The 8,719-nt window shown below is 50.3% G+C and overlaps 1 pseudogene; it reads right to left on the reverse strand.

Annotated features, from left to right (window-relative positions):
- Positions 1–4,785: 4,785 nt before the first annotated feature.
- LOC123171308 (short-chain dehydrogenase TIC 32, chloroplastic-like) lies at positions 4,786–5,788 on the reverse strand (annotated as a pseudogene).
- Positions 5,789–8,719: the final 2,931 nt, after the last annotated feature.

Genomic DNA, 8,719 nt, shown 5'->3' on the forward strand with positions numbered 1-8,719 from the left:
TGTCTTTACAGAATTATGCATATCTTTTATGGTTTGATGAAATTATAAATATCTAATTCTACTTTCATTATTTTTTACGTAAATAATCATACTGATCTACATATCAATCTACATCAATGGACATATCAAGCCAAATAACACCCACGTCGGCTAATATATCGTCGATATCTTTGAGGACGATATTTCTGCGAGGATATGCTAACCAATACCAATATGTCGGCCATATCGGCCTATATTTAGAAGCATTGTGGCACGATTGAGTGTTATGGTTATGGCAGCACTGTAACTGAGGTCCTCGTCTCAAAGAACATATTCATATCCTTTGGATTGCACCGCACATGGCTTCCGCTCAGGTGTTGACAGGAGTGGCAAGTTCATTGCATTCATCCAAAGAACCCACCAGGAGAGAATAAGGGATGCAGAGACAGAAAAACTATGCCAATAGTTGAGAAGGAGCGGTCCAGGGAAGGGAGGATGCTGATGAGGAGATGAAGAAGGATGCACAAGAATAAAGGTGCTTCTTCTGAAGAGAGTTGCTACAAAGAAAAAGGCTGTTGGTGGATATGTAGATCACTATGATTATTTATGTAAAAAAAGATGTCATAGGGTTTCCAAGTTGCCTGTATACCCAACTCACAGCCACAGAATCTCACGACAATGTGAGTATTCCAAGTGTCTTCGGATGGATGAGTATTTTTTTCCTTTCCTATTCTATTGGTTCTGCACTGAGTTGATTCAAAGCAGTATGCTATGCCCCGTTGTGCCATCCGTCCCAGCTATGACATATAGTCGTCTGAACAATTTTCAAGTAAACCCGGAAGAAGAACATTCGACTGCAAACAAACAGGATTCCGTCGTTGAATCAGGAATCATTGGTATACTAAACAATTCGAAGGTGGACACAACAAATTATGTGTATGTGCTCATGTACGTGGCAGACTGGATAGCACTGTCATAATCCATCAATATAAACACAGAGAACAAATCCTTGATTAACCGACCAAAAATTGTGGAATGGGCAGTGGGCAACTTACCTCAAATCGGGCTAGCCGCTGCAGCACACCTCCGGCCGCCGGGCAAGGTTGCTGCCGAGTGCGGATTGGGCGGCGGGCACCGGCTGTCAGGGGCGGGGTGGCCGAGGTGGCGCCGGCAGGGCGGCTCCTGGGCGTCTGGAGGCCAGGCAGCCGCACAGTGGCACACAGGCGCAGTGCGGCTGTCCGTGCGTTGTTTGTTGGGCTAGGGATGGGTCAGGACGAGTAAGGCCACTAGTTTTGTTGGGCTTCCCTTTTCTCCTCCGGCCCGTCTCTAGTTTCCCATGGTATACAGGCAACTTGGAAACCCTATAACATCTTTTGCAAGTAGAAAAATGAGGCAGTTAATCATTGTGTTCAGTTGTTCAAAAATTTCAGATGCAGATGGTATTACTTATGAATTCACATAAATTAACCTGACCACCCTACAAGTGCATGCCATGGTGTAAAGTTTCATCGGACATGTGGCTATTCATTCTGAAAAATATCCTTCAGTTGTCCCTCACACCTTGAACTTGCCAATCAAATTCCACAAAAGTTTATAAGTGCAACCACAAAAATGGAGTAGCAACTGTTAAGATTGACTAGAAAAAACATAACAAAAGGATAAAGAATGATAGATTTTCGGAGAGAAGAAGAGTTTTCCATACTGCCGAGAGATCTCTCGAACTCCTTCCCCTGACCCTAGACGGCTAGAGCAAACTCTCTTCTCCAGACTTTATTGGTGAGGCCGTGGATTTGCCTACCCTCTGCCTGTTGCTCTGGCGGTTGGTGGTGGGGAGGGCCATCCTGGTGTCTCCGCTCCGGTTAGTAGTTTAGGTTAGATTTTTTTCTCGCAAGTGCGGCGCTCGGGTGGATCGCAACGCTTCTTCTTTGAGTATGTCTTTCGGGCTTTGATCCTCATCGAGTTAGTTTGTGTGGACGTAGTCGACAGAGCTCCGGCATAGATTTCCGCGGTCCCCTTCGGGCGGTTAGGTTAGGATTTCTCGTGACGTAGATTTGGTGTCAGGTGCTTCAGATCTATGCAAGTGTTTAATGTGACGACTACGGCTCCAGGACGCTAGTCCTTAGGGGCACATGCATGAAGACTTCCCGACTGTTATCGACAGGGTTGTTGAAATATATTGCCCACCTTCATCCTTCAGTTCGGACTTTTAGATGAGTTGACTGGAGCTGGAGCATGAATTCAATATGGCATTCAAGCCAAGAGGTCTTGAGTTCAAGACCCTACCAACGCAGTATTAAATAAAACGATTATGCAGCCTACATCGGTCCCACGTCTACGGACTAAAATAGCCTCCAAGACTTTTGGATGAGTTGGCTGGAGTATGAATTCAATAAAGGTCAGTCTTTAGGGGCACAATGCATGAAGACTTTCTGGTTGTCATCGACAAGGTCAAGCCAGCTCTAACACATGGATTGTAAGGATCGCGAGGACTCTTTCCCTGCATCAATCCCACTGCACATCCCAAACATAAGCATGACAATCTTTTTTTTGCGGGGGAAACATGAACAACTATGACCGTGTGCAGCTTTAGGTGCATCAATCAGTCAATTGCAAATCAACGGCATGTATTGGCTTTTGTTACCAAAAGGTGGCGTAATCAATTTTGTATAGCACTGTAATTGGATTGCACGGTATAAATATTTCAATTCCATCCTAACTCAACCAACGTAGGTAACGGCTTTCGGGTGAAAAACTGTGAAACAAACACGTCCTTGGTGTTATGACTTCACATTGAGCTTCATGTAATCCAGATTATGGCGTGGCTCTCCTGATAGATGTTCTGTTCTGCAGTAGAACATATCTCAGACCTCAAAAAAGATTACAGGCACAATTTATATATATAATTTTGCTCACAGTGAGCCATACCCAGATACCCTGCCAAGATTTGGGACCAATGCAATTCCCGAATTTAAGAGCAACGTAACTTAGAGATTCAGTAACATGTGAGTGGCATACAAGTAGCACTAGGAAAACACTATAGCTTGCCGGGTTACAAAAACAAAAACTTAAGACGAAATAGATTGCCCAGGACTATGAATAGATGGATATAGTCATATAGAGATAGATAGATGTTGTTCAGTAGATCAAGCTTCTTCGTCGCTGTAGATGACGTCGTAGTGGTGGTCGGGGAGGTTGGCCCTTGGGTCGTCGTCGTTGAAGACGTCGACCTGGACGTAGGCGTAGCCGTCGCGCTTGAAGTCGGCGAGGACCCTCTCGTCGTGGTCGCGCTGAGCCTTGATGGCGTCCATGGCCTCGCGGCACTCCTCGGGGAGGTGGGGCAGGGGAGGGCGAGGCTTCTTGTCCCACTCGAGCAGCCACTTGATGTAGCCGTTCCGATGGTCCATCTTCACCATTCTCTGCTCCTTGAGAATCCAAACCCGTCAACCAGATACAGGTCGAGCCTCAACCAATCAGGGTCTGCGGCACCACCAGCAGGCGCCGCCTCGTTCTCCATCGGGATCGAAGCCCCCTCCGTCGAGATCGATCGATTCCGAGGGTGGATAGTATTGGCCGGGTGCTCCGGGGTGCCGTGTCGTACATATAGTCGTCCCAAGGCTGGCCCTGTTCGAAACGGACTCCTTAGCAGACGGCCCATGGGCTTCTTTTTCTTTTTTATCAGGAACACCTTGCATTCCAAAAGTTACGAGGGACCGACCAAATCAACGGTCACAGCACGGGATACATCGACCGGGAGGTCACTATGCCAGATATGTTGGCCTACAGACTCATCATTCGACCCAACTCCTGCCAACACATGTGCTGGGGTATTACAAGTTCTAGGACAGTACAGGATTTTGTACTCGATGAAGCCTAGCTGAAGCTGAAATTTTGCTTCCCGGAACAGCACACCAAGAGGTCCACGATCTTGGGTAGTAGAGTTGACCGCTTGCTGCAAGTTGATGCAATCCGTCTCAAAAAGAACACGGCCATGCCAAAAGATACAGCTATATTGATAGCTCTAAGCAGTGCTTCAGACTCCGCGTGTAACGCACAGGAAAGATTTTTGAGCTTACCCGCCGCTGCCATGACTACCTCTCCTGAACTATCGCGTGCAATGATCCCCCAGCCTCCAGAGTTCTCGTCAGGCCTGTACGGCGCATCAACATTTATCTTTATGAACTCTGGTGGAGGAGCGGCCCACTTTGGTGTTTGGACAACAGGATTCTTTTCCTCCTTACGACCAAGATAAGTAGTCCATTCAGTAGTTTGGAAACCAACTCGAGCTTGGAACTCCTCGGCTGAGAGCCTTTTCTTTTGGTGATTTGCAGCATTTCTCTCCGACCACCAGGACCATAATAGGCAGATTGTCCGTAGTTTGGTAGCTTGGGGAAGCTTAAAAACCACAACGAGTAGTTCTTTCGGCGACGCACAAGTAAGAAGTTGCTGCCTAGTGTATTCAAGCCCAGAGCTCCCCCATATTTTCTTCACCTCCTTGCAGCGCAGAAAAAGATGGCCCCCATCCTCAAATTGCCGAAGACACAGCAAGCATCTAGCATCCAACTCAACCCCAATTCGTACAATATTCCTGAACATAGGATGGCTGTTATGTGCGAATCTCCACGTGAAATGGTGGACCCTTGGAGGCCGGGCACTGAATTTTCCACAGGGCTCTCCAGAAGACTGGTCTATCCTCTTGTCCCGATGAACTTTCGCCTGCCTGCCGTGTTTTTTGCTGTTGCAACAACTGCACGTACACCCTATAAGCTGATCTGACCGAAAAACAACCTTTATTGTCGAAATGCCAAGCTACAAAGTCATTATATTGATCATAGATTGGTATGGTCAGGATTGGAGTATTTAACCAAAAACTACCACAATTCGCGGAAACGTGACAGAAAACTATCACTTTACGATTTTGTCCTAAAAACTACCACTTTTTTATTAATCCGTGGCAAAAAACTACCAAGCGTGAAAACTGCTCGCTTTGCCTGGGTTAAACCCGAATCTGACTGCCCGACCCCACACATAAGCGGGCTAAAAATGCAATCGGGTCCCTAGTTTTTCTTAAAAAAAGCAATCCAGTCCCTCACCATATCCGCCGGCACCGCCTCCTTCTCCTCCTCGTCGCCGGCCAGCCTCAGGCCACCGCCGCGTCCTGGTCCTTCCACTCCTGTCCTTGTGTTGCTTCCCTGTTGACTCGAGCCGCTGATCATGTCCTCCGACGCCTGCCAGAGCCGCGCGGCCTTGCGGCGGCTTGCGGCGGCCGGCGACGGCAGCGCCTCGTTGCAGTCAGCGGAGTAGCGGCCGGACACGCCGGCTAGCCTCGGGTGCACCGCCGTGTAGCACGTGGTCGCCGCTGCCTGCACGCGAGAAGAGAGGGCACTACGTACGTCAGCAAGAGGGGGCGAGCGGCGCATTAACTGCGGAAAGCAGAGCCTCCGGCGCGGCGGGGCAAGGCGCAGAACAGAGTGCAGCGATGACAGAGACATGTCCGCATATGATAACGCAGTTGAATGATCGTCACCTGTGGGATGGTCTTGAGCAGCTTGGAGAACAGTACGAAGACGAGATCTGTGATGAGCCCCTCTCAGTCACGGTTGAGGCGCGTCCTCACGATGCCGGGGTGCACGCAGTTCGCCGTCACGTCCGCGCCCATCTCCTGGAGGCGGGCGGCGAGCTCCTTGGTGTGCAGCACGTTGGCGAGCTTGGACACCGCGTAGGCCTGCGTCGCGTCGTAGGGTCTGGACGCGGCGGTGCACCCGAGGCTGGCCGGCGACGAGGAGGAGAAGGAGGCGGTGCCGGCGGACATGGTGAGGGACTGGATTGCTTTTTTAAGAAAAACTAGGGACCAGATTGCATTTTTAGCCCGCTTATGTGTGGGGTCGGGCAGTCAGATTCGGGTTTAACCCAGGCAAAGCGAGCAGTTTTCACACTTGGTAGTTTTTTTGCCACGGATTAATAAAAAAGTGGTAGTTTTCGGGATAAAATCGTAAAGTGGTAGTTTTCTGTCACGTTTCCGTGAATTGTGGTAGTTTTTGGTTAAATACTCTCAGGATTGTGCTTGCATCCTCTGGACAGAAAGTTTGCCTCACCAGACCATCATCCCAGCTGTTCGTGGTAGGATTGATCAGATCAGACACTCGCGTGAGAAGGTGTCCTCCCTGGAGGGTACGTGGGCGCCGGGTGTCATTTGATGGTAGCCATGGATCCGTCCACATGTTAATTTGTTCCCCTGATCCCACCCTCCAGATCATCCCTGCCTTAATCACCTGAACACCTTGTAATAGGCTCCTCCATACATAGCTCATCCCCGACTGTGCTGTAGCCTTCAGGACGTCCCCGTGGGGAAAGTACTTGGCTTGCAGAATTTGTGCGCATAGACTTTCGGAACTTGGATCAAACGCCACACCTGACGTGCCAACATGGCTACATTAAACGCATGTAGATCGTGAAAGCCCAGACCACCCTGCTCCTTCGGCAACGTCATCTTTTCCCAACTTACCCAATGGTGTTTCTCCTCATCTTCTTGGTTAGCCCACCAAAAATTACACACCATATGGCTGATGCTCTCACACAGAGCTTTTGTGAGGTCAAAACACGACATGGCATATGTCGGTATAGCTTGGATCGCTGCTTTGATTAGGACCTCTTTTGCTGCTTTAGAGAGAAGTTTATTTTCCAACCCTTCATGATCTCCCATATCTTCTCTCTCGTAAATACTCGAAACATTTCTGCCTAGACTGACCAATATAGCTAGGTAAACCGAGGTACTTTGTAGGTGTCTAACCTTGCCCTAGCTTCTCTCTCAAAAAAAAACTTGCCCTAGCTCTCCCTCTACCTAGCTCTCTCTCTCTCCTCGCCCTATACCAAACCGAAGCAAGGAAGAAGAAGCAAGAAGAAGGAGGACACAGTGGAGTTCCGGCGCACGAATGCCCGCCGCACGAACGACATTGTTTCACCCTTGAGCATGAACTCGAGCTCACTCCATGCTCATTACAACGAGCACCTCACGGTATACCCTGGACTGCGCTGGGCACGACCCGCACGCCTCCACTCCCTTGAGTCCACGTTCTGGCCCGCTCTGGCCACGACCACCACGCGCATGCACGCGCCCAGCTCGCGGCGAGCCCTCAACAGAGCGTCTCAGCTACCCGGTCCAACTCGCCAACGGCTTCCTAGTCCTACGGTGCAACGTGCACACGCCATGCCCGCACCCTAGTCCTACTCACGCACGCACACACGCACGCCTACGCCGCGGTCCCGACGCGTCCAATGCGCGCCCATACTCTGTCACCTCTACCCTAGCTCTCTCTCTCTCTGTCACCTCGCCCTAGACCATACCGAAGCGAGGAAGAAGAAGCAAGAAGAAGGAGGACACGGTGGAGTTCCGGCGCACGAACGCCCGCCGCACGAACGGCCTTGTTTCACCCTCGACCACGAACTCGAGCTCACTCCACGCTCATTACAACGAGCACCACATGGGTTTTATACCCTGGACTGCGCTGGGCACGACCCGCACTCCTCCACTCCCCTAAGTCCACGTTCTGGCCCGCTCTGGTCGCGGCCACCTCGCATATGCATGCGCCTAGCTCGCGGCGAGCCCTCAACAGAACGTCTCAGCGACCCGGTCCAGCTCGCCAACGGCTTCTTAGTCCTACGGTGCAACGTGCACACGCCACGTCCGCACCCTAGTCCTACTCACGCACGCACACACGAACGCCTACGCCATGGTCCCGACGCACCCGACACGTCCAGTGCACGCCCATACACGCACCAGCCATGTCAAGCTCGTTGCCGCGGCTTATTACACCCTACATACTTCCCTTGCAAGCTCTCTGCCTGAAGTCCCAGGAGAGAAAGCAACCGAGTTTTAACACGGTTCGAAGTGTTCTTGCTGAACAGGACTGCAGATTTATCCCTGTTGATCATCTGTCCCGATCCCAACTCATAGACATGCAAAACCTGATTTATTATCTATATACTCTCAGGTGTAGCCTCAAACAACAAGAGGGAATCGTTGGCGAAAAACAGATGGCTCACCGACGGGGCGCCCGGAGCCACCTCAATACCCTTGATTTGTCCCGTGGTCTCAACATGTTGGAGCAAAGCAGAGAGTCCCTCGGCACACAATAGGAACAGTTACGGTGATATCGGATCCCCCTGCAGGAGGCCCCGACCCGGAATCACTTGGTCAGTACATGTGCCATTCACTTTAAACCGGTACCGCACTGTGCGAATGCATTTGCTGATCAGCTCTTGAGCAAACCCGAGTTGCAGCATGAGCTTTTCCAGAAAACCCCACTCCACGCGGTCATAGGCTTTACTCATGTCCAGCTTCAGCGCGGCATATGATTTCCTTCATGTCCTCTTCTCTTCAAAAAATGAGTCATCTCATAGGCCACGATTGTGTTATCCCAGATAAGTCTACCTGGCACAAAGGCACTCTGTTTGGCGATATAATCTCCCCCAGTATGCACTTGAGTCAATTGGCAATGACCTTGGACACGAGTTTGTACACAACGTTGCAAAAGCTAATAGGGCGAAGATCTTTCAAAGTTTCGGGGTTCTGAACCTTTGGGATAAGCACCACGAGGGTATCGTTCCATCCCTCCGGAATACTGCCAACGCGCAACACATGCAACACCTCACGTACCACATCATCACCAATTAACTGCCAATAATGCTTATAGAAGATTGCCGGTAAACCATCCATACCTGGCGCCTTCAGGTCACCGATCCC

This window comes from Triticum aestivum, chromosome 7D, assembly GCF_018294505.1.
Source record: "Triticum aestivum cultivar Chinese Spring chromosome 7D, IWGSC CS RefSeq v2.1, whole genome shotgun sequence".
In the NCBI taxonomy this organism is placed as follows: Eukaryota; Viridiplantae; Streptophyta; class Magnoliopsida; order Poales; family Poaceae; genus Triticum; species Triticum aestivum.